We start from the raw sequence: 18,419 nt of genomic DNA, 5'->3' as shown, positions 1-18,419 counted from the left end.
TACAACAAGCAGTTAGGAAGGCAAATGGTATGTTGGCCTTCATTGCAAGAGGATTTGAATACAGGAGCAGGGATGTCGTACTGCAGTTATACAGGGCCTTGGTGAGACCACACCTGGAGTATTGTGTGCAGTTTTGGTCTCCTTACCTAAGAAAGGATATACTTGCCATGGAGGGAGTACAGCGAAGGTTCACCAGACTGATTCCTGGGATGGCAGGACTGTCGTATGAGGAGAGATTGGGTCGACTAGGCCGGTATTCACTCGAGTTTAGAAGAATGAGAGGGGTCTCATTGAAACGTATTAAATTCTGACAGGGCTCGATAGACTGGATGCAGGGAGGATGTTTCCCCTGGCTGGGGGTCGAGACCCAGGGGTCACAGTCTCAGGATACAGGGTAGAACATTTAGGACTGAGATGAGGAGAAATTTCTTCACTCAGAGGGTGGTGAACCTGTGGAATTCTCTACCACAGAAGGCAGTGGAGGCCAAGTCACTGAATATATTTAAGAAGGAGATAGATAGATTTCTAGACACAAAAGGCATTATGGGTATGGGGAGAGAGCGAGAATATGGTATTGAGATAGAGGATCATATTGAATGGCAGAGCAGGCTCGAAGGGCCGAATGGCCTACTCCTGTTCCTATTTTCTATGTTTCTCTGGATCCAAACAGTGAGCTGAAGTGTCAGGATCAGGATCTGGATCCTGCCAGATGCTGATTGATGGCCTGGCTGTTGAGATGGAATGCCTATCAGATTAGGGTACACCAGCAGTGGGACATTCATGGGCAATGTTCACTTTATCATGTCTGTCCTGGTCACTTAAGTCTCCGTTCCCCTACAAGTACCTCCATCCTCCTTGTCCTCAGTACTACTTGGTTAGTCCCCAGCAGAGTGTGAAGAATGCCTGAATGACCATCAGCTCCCTTGTAAGCTGATTGCGGTGCAGTCTGACCAGAACTGGACACAGTACTCGAGGTATGACTGACAGAACTGGATACAGTACTCGAGGTGTGACTGACAGGACTGGACACAGTCCTCGAGGTATGACTGACAGAACTGGATACAGTACTCGAGGTATGACTGACAGAACTGGATACAGTACTCGATGTGGGACTGACCAGAACTGGACACAGTACTCGAGGTATGACTGACAGAACTGGATACAGTACTCGATGTGGGACTGACCAGGACTGGACACAGTACTCGAGGTGGGTCTGACCAGAACTGGACACAGTACTCAAGGTGGGTCTGACCAGAACTGGACACAGTCCTCGAGGTGGGTCTGACCAGAACTGGACACAGTACTCGAGGTGGGTCTGACCAGAACTGGACACAGTCCTCGAGGTGGGTCTGACCAGAACTGGACACAGTACTCGAGGTGGGACTGACCAGAACTGGACACAGTACTCGAGGTGGGTCTGACCAGACCCTGTACAGTTTGATCGTGACTTCCTCTGACTGTATTCTCCTGTTTTGGATTTGATGTACAACATTATTTTATCTTTGTTGGTCACAGCTCTGTGTTGTTTGGACATGTTTCGTGTTGAGTTTACTGAGACTTGTAGCCTCTGCTGGTTTGCTTTGTTTGATCTCTCTTTGCCCCTCTGATGAACCTTTTAACTTTTTCTGTATATTTTTCCATTCCTCCCAGAGATCTCCTTCACCTTCCTCTCTGCAGGATTTGTAAAGGTTATTCTTAAAATTACAAATTTTTTCTGTGTGTTTCTGATTTTTGTTCTGAACTGCTGCTGCAGGCCTGAAAGGGTTAATCTTCAGCAAAGGTGAATCATGAAATTAACACCGTCACTCCCGGCACCGAGTGTTTATAAGAATTTCACTTCCTGCTCTGGTTCCTCGCTCTCTCTTGTTCTGTGTGAAAGCTGCTTCAGGAGCTGTAGGAATGGAGCCCGGAGCTTTAGAGGATGAATTAACCTGTGCTGTGTGTCTCCAGGTGTACCAGGACCCGGTGGTTTTGTTCTGTCAGCACAGTTTCTGTTTGAAATGTATTGAGGGAGTTTGGGCCCAGACACCAGGCCCAGAAGGGTTTGAGTGTCCTCAGTGTCACCGGAAATTCAACCCCAGGCCCAGTCTGGAGAGAAACGTTACGCTGTGTAATATTGTGGAAAAATACACACGGTCACAGCCTCCTGCTGATTCAGCCCATGTCTTGTGTGAGTACTGCATCGAGAATCCATCCCCAGCTTTGAGGATGGGAGTAATTTTAGCCAGGAGCCAGGAAGGGGGCGGTGGGGGTGCGGGTCGATTTGCGGAGAGGAAACCCGGAAGTACGGGTTTCCCAGACATTCTTACAATTTTAAGGTCAGGATGTCTTTTTTTTGACGGTTTCCCGACTGACAGGCCAGCCTGATTGACAGGCCGGTCTCAGTCAGATGGGAGCAGAGCAAGGAAGGGGTAAGTGTTCAGGTCAGCCTTAGATTGGATGGATGGGAGGGTAAAGGTCATCGGTGGGCATGGGGGCATTGGGGGGCATGGTGGCATTGGCGGTGTCGGGGGGAGTTAGTCATTGGGGTGGGGATCAGTCATTGGGGGGTTAGTCATCAGGAGGGGTATCGGGCGTCATGGGGAGGGGAATCGGGGGTCATCGGGAGGGGAATCGGGGGTCATTGGGAGGGGGATCGGGGGTCATCGGGAGGGGGATCGGGGGTCATCGGGAGGGGGATCGGGGGTCATCGGGAGGGGAATCGGGGGTCATCAGGAGGGGGATAGGGGGTCAGTCACCGGGGGATCAGTCAACGAGGGGTGGCGGGGTCATGATCGGAGGTCATCGCTGCAGGTGGGCTTGTCGGGCCGGGGGGAAGCACTCCTGCTCCTCTGGGCCCACAAGCTGTGCTGTAAAGGCACTCACCTGCAGTTTCGGGCCTTCTCGCCTCCTCTCACGGTGTGATGGAGAAGGCCCAGGAATCCCGGGCCCCAGTGACTAAAATCACAAAACCTGACAAAATGGAGGCCCACAGCCTCCTTGAAAGCTTTTAATGACCAACCCTCCTCCTGAGAGCGGGTTGGTCGCCCGCCCCTCGTCCCGCCCCTCGTCCCGCCCCTGGGAAAACCAGAAATGGGCGGGTTGGAGGCGGGTTGGGGGCGGGTTTTAAATTGTTGCAATTTTTAATGCACCCCGTCCCCAACCCACCCGTTTTTTAAGGCGAAAATCATGCCCAATGTGTCTGAAATGTGAAACATCTCTTTGCTCCCTTCAGGGTAAGCACATTCCTTATAAAGTGAAGGGCAAGGCTGGTAGAAGTAGGGAACCTTGGATGACTCGGGAGATTGAGGCCCTGGTCAAAAAGAAGAAGGAGGCATATGACATGCATCGGCAGCTGGGATCAAGTGGATCCCTTGAAGAGTATAGAGATTGCCGGAGTAGAGTTAAGAGAGAAATCAGGAGGGCAAAAAGGGGACATGAGATTGCTTTGGCAGATAAAGCAAAGGCGAATCCAAAGAGCTTCTACAAATACATAAAGGGCAAAAGAGTAACTTGGGAGAGAGTAGGGCCTCTTAAGGATCAACAAGGTCATCTATGTGCGGAACCACAAGAGATGGGTGAGATCCTAAATGAATATTTCACATCGGTATTTACGATTGAGAAAGGCATGGATGTTAGGGAACTTGGGGAAATAAATAGTGATGTCTTGAGGAGTGTACATATTACAGAGAGGGAGGTGCTGGAAGTCTTAATGCGCATCAAGGTAGATAAATCTCCGGGACCTGATGAAATGTATCCCAGGACGTTATGGGAGGTTAGGGAGGAAATTGCAGGTCCCCTAGCAGAGATATTTGAATCATCGACAGCTACAGGTGAGGTGCCTGAAGATTGGAGGGTAGCAAATGTTGTGCCTTTGTTTAAGAAGGACGGCAGGGAAAAGCCTGGGAACTACAGACCGGTGAGCCTGACATCTGTAGTGGGTAAGTTGTTAGAGGGTATTCTGAGGGACAGGATCTACAGGCATTTGGAGAGGCAGGGACTGATTAGGAACAGTCAGCATGGTTTTGTGAGAGGAAAATCATGTCTCACGAATTTGATTGAGTTTTTTGAAGGGCTAACCAAGAAGATAGATGAGGGCTGTGCAGTAGACGTGATCTACATGGACTTCAGCAAAGCCTTTGACAAGGTACCGCATGGTAGGTTGTTACATAAGGTTAAATCTCACGGGATCCAAGGTGAGGTAGCCAATTGGATACAAAATTGGATTGACGACAGAAGACAGAGGGTGGTTGTAGAGGGTTGTTTTTCAAACTAAAGCCTGTGTCCAGCGGTGTGCCTCAGGGATCGGTGCTGGGTCCGCTGTTATTTGTTATTTATATTAATGATTTGGATGAGAATTTAGGAGGCATGGTTAGTAAGTTTGCAGATGACACCAAGATTGGTGGCATTGTGGACAGTGAAGAAGGTTATCTAGGATTGCAACAGGATCTTGATAAATTGGGCCAGTGGGCCGATGAATGGCAGATGGAGTTTAATTTAGATAAATGTGAGGTAATGCATTTTGGTAGATCGAATCGGGCCAGGACCTACTCCGTTAATGGTAGGGCGTTGGGGAGAGTTATAGAACAAAGAGATCTAGGAGTACAGGTTCATAGCTCCTTGAAAGTGGAGTCACAGGTGGATAGGGTGGTGAAGAAGGCATTCAGCATGCTTGGTTTCATTGGTCAGAACATTGAATACAGGAGTTGGGATGTCTTGATGAAGTTGTACAAGACATTAGTAAGGCCACACTTGGAATACTGTGTACAGTTCTGGTCACCCTATTATAGAAAGGATATTATTAAACTAGAAAGAGTGCAGAAAACATTTACTAGGATGCTACCGGGACTTGATGGTTTGACTTATAGGGAGAGGTTAGATAGACTGGGACTTTTTTTGGAGAGTAGGAGGTTAAGGGGTGAACTTATAGAAGTCTATAAAATAATGAGGGGCATAGATAAGGTAGATAGTCAAAATCTTTTCCCAAAGGTAGGGGAGTCTATAACGAGGGGACATAGATTTAAGGTGAGAGGGGAGAGATACAAAAGGGTCCAGAGGGGCAATTTTTTCACTCAAAGGGTGGTGAGTGTCTGGAACGAGCTGCCAGAGGCAGTAGTAGAGGCGGGTACAATTTTGTCTTTTATAAAGCATTTGGACAGTTACATGGGTAAGATGGGTATAGAGGGATATGGGCCAAGTGCAGGCAATTGGGACTAGCTTAGTGGTATAAACTGGGCGACATGGACATGTTGGACCGAAGGGCCTGTTTCCATGTTGTAACTTCTATGATTCTATGATTTAAAACCACATTTATTGAAAGGGGCCGACAAAGATCACACCCTAATCGAACCTGTGGCTGATCTTACAGACAGGCAGTGCGTTCACCATAAGAAGATCCTTGAATTCTACTGCAAAGATGATGCAGAGTGTGTGTGTGTTTCCTGTACAATAACAGGGAAACATAATTCCCACACACTGCTGAGCCTGGATCAGGCACAAGCTGCAATTAAGGTGAGTGACACAATTCCTGATATTAAATACAGTGAGGGAGAGTTTTCCTGTTAATGACCAACATTAATTAGAACTGATTGCAGACAGTGCTGATTTAGCCCAGGGTCTGGGTTTACAGCTGTTTGTTTTTTGTCAGTCAGATTTGCTCCCTCCCCTTTCTCGTACAGTCTGTCTGAGAGAACAGGGTGGGCACTGGGAGGGTGTGAGAGTGGCCCAGGGTGACTGCCCCTCACCCACACTCAGCCCCTCCTGGTGAGGGCACTGTAGAGCTCAGTAATTCACTGTGTGGGCACCTGTGAGAACTGGCACTCCATGGCATAGGGCTGTGGAGCAGAGCATGTTGTAGCCCTGTGTAACGCTGGGGTATTCTGCCATCTGACCAGCAGGGAGAGGACCATCACCGGTGGGGGGAGTGAGGGACACCCACGGGGGGAGACTCAGGGGCTGGGGGGAGAAACTGTTTCTCACAACAAGAGGGAATTGGTGTTTGAGAAATGCTGGTGTGACTGAGTCTGTCTCCCTTTCCCCTCGGCTGATTCCTGGAAATGGAGGAGCTGAGTCCGTGTGAAAATGCAGCACACGGTGAGTCAGTGTGAAAAGAAGCCGGTGTGTGTGTGGTTCCTCAATTTATACAGGGCAGGGAGCGCCTCTTTACTGAGAGTCACAGAAGGGAATATTTCTGCTCAGGGCCCAGACACTGAGAATCCCCAAAACTACTTTCTATCCACACCCAGTGGGGTCACTCCTGGAACGGAATCATTTCCCTTTTACATTCCAGTTTGAGTCCCTTTTAAACACTTTCCAATTACCTTCACAGGAAGAATTGGAGAGAGAAATCGAGAGGCTTCGGAGAGTCCAGCAGAATTGTTCCAGCAAACAGCAAGACTTGGAGAGATCAGAAGCTGAAATAAAGGTGGGTAAAGTGGGACTGGACCTGGATTTACTCTGGAACCTGCAGACAACTCAGGAAAATCTGTGGGAAATTCCTCCCCTTTTAAAGGGTGGGAGTGACTCCATACCCCCCACATGTTCAGGGGGTCTGTTCCAGAGATCGAGGACTCTGGGGTCTAACCTAACTCTGTGCCTATGGATTTTATACACAGGCCCTCTGGTCCTACCATCCCGATCCATCTCAAGTAGCTCACCCAACGAGTGAGTCCAATAATCCCTCGATCATTTTAAAAACCTCAATCATGTCCCTCTCGGCCTGCCTTTCTCTAAATCGCCCTCCCTCTTGGAGCTGATCCTCAGAACTAAAATCCATCAGACTACGTGTCATTCTGGCCACCGTCCTCTCCAGAGTCTCGATGTCCTTCACCAGGTGTGGGCACCAAAACTGGACCCATCACTCCAGGTGTGGATGGACCAGGTGGCAGTGCCATACACAGTCTAAATACAGTGCTCTTTCTATTAAACTCAAGGCTCAAGGCAACACTCGTTAAACTCTGTTTTCTCTCCCAGTAGACCCTCTCCCACTGCTTGTCTATCTTTAATGGTGATCGAGTCGTGATCGAAACAAACTGTCCCGTCCCTGGAAAGTGCCATGTGCTCAGGGTAAGAGCTGTGTGGAAGGGCCGTTTGTAATGAGAGTTGGTTTGGGTTTCAGACACGAATCAATGAGCTGAAAGGAAAGCTATCGAAGAGCTTCTCTGAATGGAGGAGAGAGCTGGAAGAAGATGAAGAATACGCACTGAAACTGATCGATGAGGAGGGTCTCCGAGCTCTCTCACAGATTAGAAGCTGTTCTGAAGCATTAAACAAGAGGATGGAACAGATTACATTAATAGATGGAGAAACCCAGAGTCTGGTACAGAGGGACCCTCTCTCCTTTATTCAGGTACATCTTCAATATAAACAGGGCCATGTCTGGGGAATGGGGCGTTTCTGTGAGGCTGGTGAGAGGGCTGAATTGTTTGAAGATTGTTGGTGGGGCCCAGCATTGGCGCTGCCCCCTCAGCCCTGCCCTCGGAGTGTTGGCGCTGCCCCCTCAGCCCTGCCCTCGGAGTGTTGGCGCTGCCCCCTCAGCCCTGCCCTCGGAGTGTTGGCGCTGCCCCCTCAGCCCTGCCCTGGGAGTGTTGGCGCTGCCCCCTCAGCCCTGCCGTCGGAGAGTTGGCGCTGCCCCCTCAGCCCTGCCCTCAGAGTGTTGGTGCTGCCCCCTCAGCCCTGCCCTCGGAGTGTTGGCGCTGCCCCCTCAGCCCTGCCCTCGGAGTGTTGGCGCTGCCCCCTCAGCCCTGCCCTCGGAGTGTTGGCGCTGCCCCCTCAGCCCTGCCCTCGGAGTGTTGGCGCTGCCCCCTCAGCCCTGCCCTCGGAGTGTTGGCGCTGCCCCCTCAGCCCTGCCCTGGGAGTGTTGGCGCTGCCCCCTCAGCCCTGCCCTGGGAGTGTTGGCGCTGCCCCCTCAGCCCTGCCCTCGGAGTGTTGGCGCTGCCCCCTCAGCCCTGCCCTCGGAGTGTTGGCGCTGCCCCCTCAGCCCTGCCCTCGGAGTGTTGGCGCTGCCCCCTCAGCCCTGCCCTCGGAGTGTTGGCGCTGCCCCCTCAGCCCTGCCCTCGGAGTGTTGGCGCTGCCCCCTCAGCCCTGCCCTCGGAGTGTTGGTGCTGCCCCCTCAGCCCTGCCCTGGGAGTGTTGGCGCTGCCCCCTCAGCCCTGCCCTGGGAGTGTTGGCGCTGCCCCCTCAGCCCTGCCCTCGGAGTGTTGGTGCTGCCCCTTCAGCACTGCCCGAGGAGTTATATCGAATTTCATAGAATCTACAGCACAGAAACAGGCCATTCGGCCCATCATGTCTCTGCTGGTGTTTATGCTCCACACGAACCTCCTCCCTCTCTGCTTCATCTCACCCTGTTAGTATCTCCTTCTATTCCTTTCTCCCCCATGTGTTTATCGAGCTTCCCTTTAAATATATCTGTGCTGTTCACCTCAACTACTCCTTGTGGTGGTGAGTTCCACATTCTAACCACTCTCCGGGTTAAGAAGTTTCTCCTGAATTCCCTATTGGATTTATTAATGTCTATTAAAATACACTCTTGGACCTAATCCATTAAATAAGTGTCCTTTTCGAGTTTTTATGTTGCTCTTCAATTCTCAATATCTGGCAAAACCACGGATCAGGGGCTGTAACCTCAGTGACACAATAAAGTCTCATTATTGAACAGAATTGATCAAGCAGTGGAGGAGTTGAGGGGATAAAATTATATTTATGGCCCCTATTTCTGGTCTCCCCCACAAGTGGAAACATCTTCTCTCAGTCTACCCTATTAAACCCTTTCATCATCTTAAAGACCTCAATCAGGTCACCCCTCAGTCTTCACTTTCTAGAGAAAAGAGCCCCAGCCTGTTTTTTGTGATATATATTAATGATTTGGACTTAAATGTAGGGGGCATGATTAAGAAGTTTGCAGATGTTACAAAAATTGGCCGTGTGGTTGATAGTGAGGAGGAAAGCTGTAGACTGCAGGAAGATATCAATGGACTGGTCAGGTGGGCAGAAAAGTGACAAATGGAATTCAATCCAGAGAAGTGTGAGGGAATGCATTTGGGGAATGCAAACAAGGTAAGGGAATAAACAATAAATGGGAGGATACTGAGAGGTGTAGAGGAAGTGAGGGACCTTGGAGTGCATGTCCACAGATCCCTAAAGGTAGCAGGACAGGTAGATAAGGTGGTTAAGAAGGCATATGGAATACTTTCCTTTATTAGCCAAGGCATAGAATATAAGAGCAGGGAGGTTATACTGGGACTGCATAAAACACTGGTTAGGCCACAGCTTGAGTACTGTGTACAGTTCTGGTCACCACATTACAGGAAGGATGTAATTGCACTGGAGAGGATACAGAGGAGATTTACGAGGATGTTGCCAGGACTGGAGAAGTTTAGCTATGAGGAAAGATTGGATAGGCTGGGGTTGTTTTCTTTGGAACAGAGGAGACTGAGGAGAGATTTTATTGAGGTGTATAAAATTATGAGGGGCCCAGATAGAGTGGATTGGAAGGACCTATTTCCCTTAGCAGAGAGGTCAGAGGGCATCGAATTTAAAGTAATTAGTACATAAGAACATAAGAACATAAGAAATTGGAGCAGGAGTAGGCCAATCGGCCCCTCGAGCCTGCTCCGCCATTCAATAAGATCATGGCTGATCTGATCCCAACCACAAATCTAAAGAACACAAGAAGTCGGAGCAGGACCCGGCCACATAGCCCCTGGGCCCTCTCCGCCACCCACAGGGCATTGACCGATCCGAACTCAGCTTCATGTCCAATTTCCTGCCCGCTCCCCATAACCCCTAATTCCCTTTACTTCTAGGAAACTGTCTATTTCTGTTTTAAATTTATCTAATGATGTAGCTTCCACAGCTTCCTGGGGCAGCAAATTCCACAGACCTACCACCCTCTGAGTGAAGAAGTTTCTCCTCATCTCAGTTTTGAAAGAGCAGCCCCTTATTCTAAGATTATGCCCCCTAGTTCTAGTTTCACCCATCTTTGGGAACATCCTTACTGCATCCACCCGATCAAGACCCTTCACAATCTTATATGTTTCAATAAGATCGCCTCTCATTCTTCTGAACTCCAATGAGTAGAGTCCCAATCTACTCAACCTCTCCTCATATGTCCACCCCCTCATCCCCGGGATTAACCGAGTGAACCTTCTTTGTACTGCCTCGAGAGCAAGTATGTCTTTTCTTAAGTATGGAGACCAAAACTGTATGCAGTATTCCAGGTGCGGTCTCACCAATACCTTATATAACTGCAGCAATACCTCCTTGTTTTTATAGTAGAAGGATTAGAGGGGAGCTGAGGAAACATTTTTTCACCCAGAGGGTGGTGGGAGTCTGGAACTCACTGCCTCAATGGATGGGAGAGGCAGAAACCCTCAACTCATTTGAAAAGTACCTGGACGTGCACCTGAAGTGCTGTGACTTACAAGGCCACGGACCAAGTGCTGGAAAGTGGGATTAGGCTGGGTGGCTCATTGTCGGCCGGTGCAGACACAATGGGCCAAATGGCCTCCTTCTGTGCCGTAAATTTTCCATGATTCTATGATTCAGTCTTTCCTGATAGGTATCACCTCTCAGTTCTGGTATCATTCCAATAAATCGTTTCTGCACCTTCTCCAGTGCCTCAATATCCTTTTTATAATATGGAGACCAGAACTATTCACAATACTTCAAGTGTGGTCTAACCAAAATTCTATACAATTTTAACATAAATTCTATCCCTCGAGAAATGAAAACCAGTCCTTTGCTTTTTTTATGGCCTTATTAACCTGCGTCGCTACTTTTAGTGATTTGTGTATCTGGAGCCTCGAGATCCCTCTGCGCTATTTCGACTCTTGTTTTCCAAGGAGTTTGAGGCCTCCTTATTATTCCAACCAAAATGTAATGCCTCACACCTAACTATATTGAAATTCATTTGCCAGATACACACCCATTCCGCAAGTTTATTAATGTCTTCCTGTATTTTGTCGCAGTCTCCTCAGTATTAACTACACCTCCAATTTGGTGTCGTCCGCAAATTTTGAAATTGTACTTCCAATTCCCGAGTCCAAATCATTTATGTAAATGGTGAACAGCAGTGGTCTCAGCACCGATCCCTGTGGGACAACACACCCCAAGTTTTACCCTGCCCTCGGAGTGTTGGTGCTGCCCCCTCACCCCTGCCCTCAGAGTGTTGGTGCTGCCCCCTCACCCCTGCCCTCGGAGTGTTGGCACTGCCCCCTCACCCCTGCCCTCGGAGTGTTGGTGCTGCCCCCTCACCCCTGCCCTCGGAGTGTTGGTGCTGCCCCCTCAGCCCTGCCCCCGGAGTGTTGGTGCTGCCCCCTCACCCCTGCCCTCGGAGTGTTGGTGCTGCCCCCTCAGCCCTGCCCTCGGAGTGTTGGCGCTGCCCCCTCAGCCCTGCCCCCGGAGTGTTGGCGCTGCCCCCTCAGCCCTGCCCCCGGAGTGTTGGTGCTGCCCCCTCAGCCCTGCCCTGGGAGTGTTGGTGCTGCCCCCTCAGCCCTGAGGGGGAGTGTTGGCGCTGCCCCCTCAGCCCTGCCCTCGGAGTGTTGGTGCTGCCCCCTCAGCCCTGCCCTCGGAGTGTTGGCGCTGCCCCCTCAGCCCTGCCCTGGGAGTGTTGGCGCTGCCCCCTCAGTCATGCCCTCGGAGTGTTGGTGCTGCCCCCTCAGCCCTGCCCTCGGAGTGTTGGCGCTGCCCCCTCGGCCCTGCCCTCGGAGTGTTGGTGCTGCCCCAGGATGGAGTGCAGTGAAATGTGGGATTATTGCCCATTCCTGTGACTGGCCCCACCTACTGTTATACACTGAACTCTTTACTCTCAATCCCAAATTCACTCTTTGGTTCCATTGGGTGTTGATTTGTTCGTTGACTGATTTGATCTCCTCTCTTTATTCACAGAACTCGAAGCAGCTCCTTTCCAGGTAAGTTCCTCTCAGTCATACAGTACCTGCTGCTGATAGGGAACCTTCCCCTGTATCTGGGAGAAGAGTGAAAGTAGAATCACCGCTTGGAATGTGTTGTGATTGGCTCATTCTATCCACTAACAGAGAAATGAGTCAGTGCTGAGATTTCCCAGTAATGTCAGTGTGACTGGACCCTCAGTGAGGGAATCCCACTGATCCCAGGTCCCTGGGAGGCTGTTCCTTCTCCTCTCCTCACTTCACATGATTGTCGAGAGTGTGATCCTGCAGAGAGGGGGGAGCACAGACTGGAGACCCTCGGGATAATAATAATGATTAATAATGGAAAGATGAGGGCTCCAGTACAGAGAAACTGGACTGAACACAGACGGCTTTGAAAATCACAAACTGAGCTGAAGTGGCAGCAAACCAGGATCCCACTGCACGTGTGGAGATCAGTGTGAATGCAGGGAGACTGCAAATCCCGGGATTCTGCCATTTTCAGGATGGGTTGCTGCGGGGTCTCAGTACGAGCATTAGAAGGGGTGCAGGTTGTTGCACTGATCACTCGTTCCCCTTTGGGTTTCTGATCTGAAATGTCCCCACTGATAAAAACATTCTCTCCTCTTTCATTCCAGAGTGATTGAGACTCAGAGAGTCACAGACCCAGATGTTCCAGCGCTCACCCTGAACCTGTCCAATATATCTCAACTTATCCAGAAGAGGCTGAATGGATCGGAAAAGTATCACTCAGACATATTGGGAATCATTGGTAAGAACGTGCAGCTTTTCTCCAATATAAGGACTGAGAGCAGGTCGGGTTAGTTGTGTTCAGACAGTTGGGAATATCCCCGAACTTTAATATCAGGTCCCTGTGTGTGTGGATCAGGAGCCTGAGATTAATCCTCAGTCCCCAGTCACACCTGCTTTAAACACTCCTCACTGTAATGGGCCAGAGCTTCACCCCCCATGGGTCAGGGAGGGGCGGGTTAGAGGAACGATGTTCTTACTGATAATTAATGGTCAAAATACTGGGGTTCACAGTATTACAGGTGGATAGTCACAGGTTTATTAAGCATATGATAACTATTATTGACAATAATTAAACACACACAACAACAGCACTCAGGAGTTTTTAACCCGGAGAATCCACACGTTAACAGTGAAATGGTTGGCTGGTCAGGCCCCATCAGATTCTGAGCTCTCTCTTCCCACTCCGACTGTTTATCGTTTTTCCCAATCCTGTTATGTTTTAGTATTACCTCTTGTTCCTTTCATGTCCCCTGTCAATGATTTCCACATCCTGATTGATCTATCAATCAAATCCTTAGGATGAGGTCAGTTACAGAACCATCAAAGACATTCTAACCCTCCAGTGCACGTGTTGCTGTTCCTCACACTGGGCCGTGTTCCTTTCGACAGGGGTCTCCTTCCAGGGGGGCCTTTACAGACAGCTGTTTATGTATCAATACAACCAGCTTCAACATTACAGACAACGAACCACCATTCCCACCTCTCTCATGTCCCTGTGAAGTTCAAAGACGAAGAGTTTACAAGATGCCGTTCCACTCGCACCAACACGCCTCCTAAGGTCTTGTTACAGGGTCTGTCCATATCAAAGGGAGAATCAAACTGCTGGTCAGATCAGTTCCAATTGAAAAGTTACTGAACACAGTTAAATTAATATAAAGAGGAATCAATAACAGTCCCATTTGATTAACCCTTTGCTAACAGCGGAGTTACACACAGGAGGGAGAGAGCCCAGGGCACACTCCTGTATTCAGGATGGGACAGTAACAGGAGGGAGAGAGCCCAGGGCACACTCCTGTATTCAGGATGGGACAGTAACAGGAGGGAGAGAGCCCAGGGCACACTCCTGTATTCGGGATGGGACAGTAACAGGAGGGAGAGAGCCCAGGGCACACTGCTGTATTCAGGATGGGACAGTAACAGGAGCGAGAGAGCCCGGGGCACACTCCTGTATTCGGGATGGACAGTAACAGGAGGGAGAGAGCCCAGGGCACACTCCTGTATTCAGGATGTGACAGTAACAGGAGCAAGAGAGCCCGGGGCACACTCCTGTATTCAGGATGTGACAGTAACAGGAGCGAGAGAGCCCGGGGCACACTCCTGTATTCAGGATGTGACAGTAACAGGAGCGAGAGAGCCCGGGGCACACTCCTGTATTCAGGATGTGACAGTAACAGGAGCGAGAGAGCCCGGGGCACACTCCTGTATTCAGGATGGGACAGTAACAGGAGCGAGAGAGCCCGGGGCACACTCCTGTGAGCTGTGTGTTCCCAGTACAAATGTAAGGAATCTTACAACACCAGGTTATAGTCCAACAGTTTTATTTGAAAATCACAAGCTTTCGGAGATTATCTCCTTCGTCAGGTGAGTGAGTGAATGACGAAGGAGATAATCTCCGAAAGCTTGTGATTTTCAAATAAAACTGTTGGACTATAACCTGGTGTTGTAAGATTCCTTACATTTGTCCACCCCAGTCCATCACTGGCATCTCCACATCATGTTCCCAGTACAGCCGGTGCTGAGATTGTGGGGCTGGAACTGTGAGTCTGTGGGATGTGTTGTGTGCCGGTGAATCCCCTCCATTGTGTCTGGGAGAACGTGAGCACAGTGCCAGGGGCTTGTGTGATTAAACTGACTGCTACTGTGTGTCTCCACTGCAGTGTTTGCACTGAGTGTACAGCACTGGGACCCACACACTGCTATTTAACAGGGATTCTGATTGAAGGCCATTGATTTAACAAGGGATGAATCCAGTCTAAGAGGTAATATGGGGCTGACACTGTCTGGGAAATACTGACACTCCCACCCTGCAGCTGTCAATCATTGATCTGAGTGGAATAACCCTGTCTGACCAATCTCTTCTCTCCTCCCTAGGGCAAAGGTCACCGATGAGCCTGGATCCAAAGACAGTAAACTGGAACTTGGTTCTGTCTGATGATCTGAGATCAGTAACACGGACTGAACGGAAACAGCCCTACCCACCTCACCCAGAGAGGTTTAAAGACCATCCCCAAGTCCTCTGCTCCCAGAATTTCTCCTCAGGATCCCATTCCTGGGATGTGGAGACTGATGGGAAAGACTGGGGAATAGGGATTGTGTGTGGGAATGTCGAGAGGGACACGATGAACTCTGATCTTAGGCTCAGCAGTAAATCCTGGTGTTTGGGATTTTCTGCTGATTTTCTCAGAGTTTGGCACAATTACCGGAGCACTGGCCTCTCACCGATCCCGTCTAACATCAGGATCCGAGTTCAGTTAGACTACGAGGCCGGGACTCTGTCATTTCACCAGGTCACTGACTCACTGAGACATTTACACACATTTCAAACCACATTCACTGAACCCGTGTTTCCAGCATTTTATTGTGGGGACAAATCCCTAAAACTGTTAAATTAATCCTCACAGCTGAGACTCTGATGATGTCACTCTCGGGTCTGCCCCTCTGATGATGTCACTCCCGGGTCTGCCCCCTCCGATGTGTCACTCCCGGGTCTGCCCCCTCCGATGATGTCACTCCCAGGTTTGCCCCCTCTGATGATGTCACTCCCGGGTCTGCCCCCTCCGATGTGTCACTCCCGGGTCTGCCCCCTCCGATGATGTCACTCCGGGTCTGCCCCCTCTGATGATGTCACTCCCGGGTCTGCCCCCTCTGATGATGTCACTCCCGGGTCTGCCCCCTCCGATGATGTCACTCCCGGGTCTGCCCCCTCTGATGATGTCACTCCCGGGTCTGCCCCCTCTGAAGATGTCACTCCCGGTTCTACCCCTCTGATGATGTCACTCCCGGGTCTGCCCCCTATGATGATGTCACTCCCGGGTCTGCCCCTCTGATGATGTCACTCCCGGGTCCATAAGACCATGAGATCATGAGAGATAGGAGCAGGAGTAGGCCATTCGGCCCCTTGAGCCTGCTCCGCCATTAAATGATGTCATGGTTGATCTGATTTTTATCTCGACTCCACTTTCCCGCCCTTTCCCCATATCCTTTGACTCCCTCGCTGTTCAAAAATTTGTCTAAGTCAGCCTTGAATGTCTTCAATGACTCAGCCTCCACAGCTTTTTGGGTTAAAGAAGTCCAAAGATTCACGACCCTCTGAGAGAAGAAATTCCTCTTCATTTCCATCTTAAACAGGCGACCCCTTATTCTGAGACTATGTCCCGCAGTTTTAGATTCCCCCATGAGGGGTAACATCCTCTCAGCATCTACCCTATCGAGTCCCCTCAGAATCTTATATGTTTCAATAAGATCTCCTCTCATTCTTCTAAACTCCAATGAGTACAGACCCAACCTGTTCAATCTTTCCTCACAAGACAACCCTTCCATACCCGGAATCAACTGAGTGAACCTTCTCTGAACTGCCTCCAATGCAAGTATGTCCTTCCTTAAATAAGGGCACCAGAACTGTACGCAGCACTCCAGGTGTGGTCTCACCAGCGCCCTGTACAGTTTGGAGCATGACTTCCCTGCTTTTATACTCCATCCCCCTAGAAATAAAGGCCAATATTCCGTTTGCCTTCTGGATTACCTGCTGCGCCTGTATGTTGACTTTTTGTGTTTCATGTACGAGGACACCCAGATCCCTCTGTACCGCAGCATTTTGTAATATTTCTCCATTCAAATAATATTTTGCTTTTTTATTTTTCCTCCCAAAGTGGATGACTTCACATTTTCCCACATTATATTCCATCTGCCAAATTTTTGCCCATTCGTTTAACCTGTCAATATCCCTTTGCAAACACTTTGTGTCCTCATTGCAACTTGCTTTTCCACCTAGCTTTGTATCATCAGCAAATTTGGCCACAAGACACTCTGTTCTTTCATCCAAGTCATTGATATTTATTGTAAATAGTTGAGGCCCCAGCACTGAGCCCTACGGTACCCCACTAGTTACAGATGCCACTTTGAAAATGACCCTTTTATCCCAACACTTTGTTTTCTGTTAGTTAGCCAATCCTCTATCCATGCCAGTATATTACCCCCAACACCATGAGCTCTTATCTTGTGCAGTTATCTTTTATGTGGCACCTCATCGAATGCCTTTTGGAAATCCAAATATACTGCATCCATTGGTTCCCCTTTATCCACCCTGCCCGTTACTTCCTCAAAGAACTCTAATAAATTTGTCAGACGTGATTTCCCCTTCATAAAACCATGTTGACTCTCCTTGATTGTATTATGAGTCTCCAAATGTCCTGCTACTACTTCCTTAATAATGGATTCTAGCATTTTCCCAATGACAGATGTTAGGCTAACTGGTCTATAGTTACCTGCTTTCTGTCTCACTCCCTTCTTGAATAGGGGTGTTACATTTGCGGTTTTCCAATCCGCTGGGACCTTTCCAAAATCTGGTGAATTCTGGAAGATTACAACCAATCAGAGGGGTCTGCCCCTCTGATGATGTCACTCCCGGGCCTGCCCCTCTGATGATGTCACTCCCGGGCCTGCCCCTCTGATGATGTCACTCCCGGGCCTGCCCCTCTGATGATGTCACTCCCGGGCCTGCCCCTCTGATGATGTCACTCCTGGGCCTGCCCCTCTGATGATGTCAGGAGCTCAGAGCTTTGATGCTTTTAAGGATCCGTGGGGTCTTTGTGCTTTTCTTTGTCAGGGTCTGTCACTAACACTAAAAATAGTAACTTTAGATGAGTTTGCTTGTAATTCGTGGTGTTACAATTGATTGTCTGCTTCAGTTGTAGAATTTTGCTACTTTAACTCCATAATTTTAGTGGGATTGATCTCAGTAGTGAATCATAGAAATGTCAGGTGTGACTGTATTAATCACAGTAGTGAACTGTAGTCGTGGCGGGCACGACTACATTAATTTTGTTAGTGTGTCATAGTAGTGGCAGGCACGATATCATTAATCTCAGTAGTGAATCATAGTAATGGCAGGTGTGACTGTATTAATCTTAGTAGCAGCAGGTGTGACTGTATTAATCTCAGTCGTGAATGATAGTAACGGCAGGTGTGACTATTAATCTCAATAGTGAATGATATTAGTGACAGGTGTGACTGTATTAATCACAGTAGTGAATGATAGTAGTGACAGGTGTGACTGTATTAATCTCAGTAGTGAATGATAGTAGTGACAGGTGTGACTGTATTAATCTCAGTAGTGAATGATAGTAGTGACAGGTGTGACTGTATTAACCTCAGCAGTGAATGATAGTAGTGACAGGTGTGACTGTATTAATCTCAGTGGTGAATGATAGTAGTGACAGGTGTGAGTGTATTAACCTCAGCAGTGAATGAGAGTAGTGACAGGTGTGACTGTATGAATCTCAGTGGTGAATGATAGTAGTGACAGGTGTGACTGTACTAATCTCAGTTGTGAATGATAGTAGTGACAGGTCACGGTCCCTTTAAAGAGCTGCTCTGAAAATCTGAGGCTGGGGTTGAAATTGTTCTTTGGCCGTAGCTCAAAACAGCGATGGTGAATCGACAGCCCGAGTTACACTGACTTCAGTGGAAAGGAAAATCGTGCGGGGTGTAAAATGGGCTGTCCGTTCACTATCGCCCGTG

The 18,419-nt window shown here is 49.2% G+C and overlaps 1 long non-coding RNA gene across 1 annotated transcript; it reads left to right on the top strand.

Moving 5' to 3' along the window:
• Positions 1-7,102: 7,102 nt before the first annotated feature.
• On the top strand, positions 7,103-12,633 carry LOC137312209 (uncharacterized). Its single transcript, XR_010960652.1, has 3 exons — positions 7,103-7,327; positions 11,866-11,888; positions 12,506-12,633. It is a non-coding gene; the product is annotated as an uncharacterized lncRNA (long non-coding RNA).
• Positions 12,634-18,419: the final 5,786 nt, after the last annotated feature.

Source organism: Heptranchias perlo, unplaced genomic scaffold (assembly GCF_035084215.1).
Source record: "Heptranchias perlo isolate sHepPer1 unplaced genomic scaffold, sHepPer1.hap1 HAP1_SCAFFOLD_404, whole genome shotgun sequence".
Taxonomy (NCBI): Eukaryota; Metazoa; Chordata; class Chondrichthyes; order Hexanchiformes; family Hexanchidae; genus Heptranchias; species Heptranchias perlo.
Note: the sequence above shows the minus strand (reverse complement) of the source record. Positions and strands in the feature narration are given on the sequence as shown.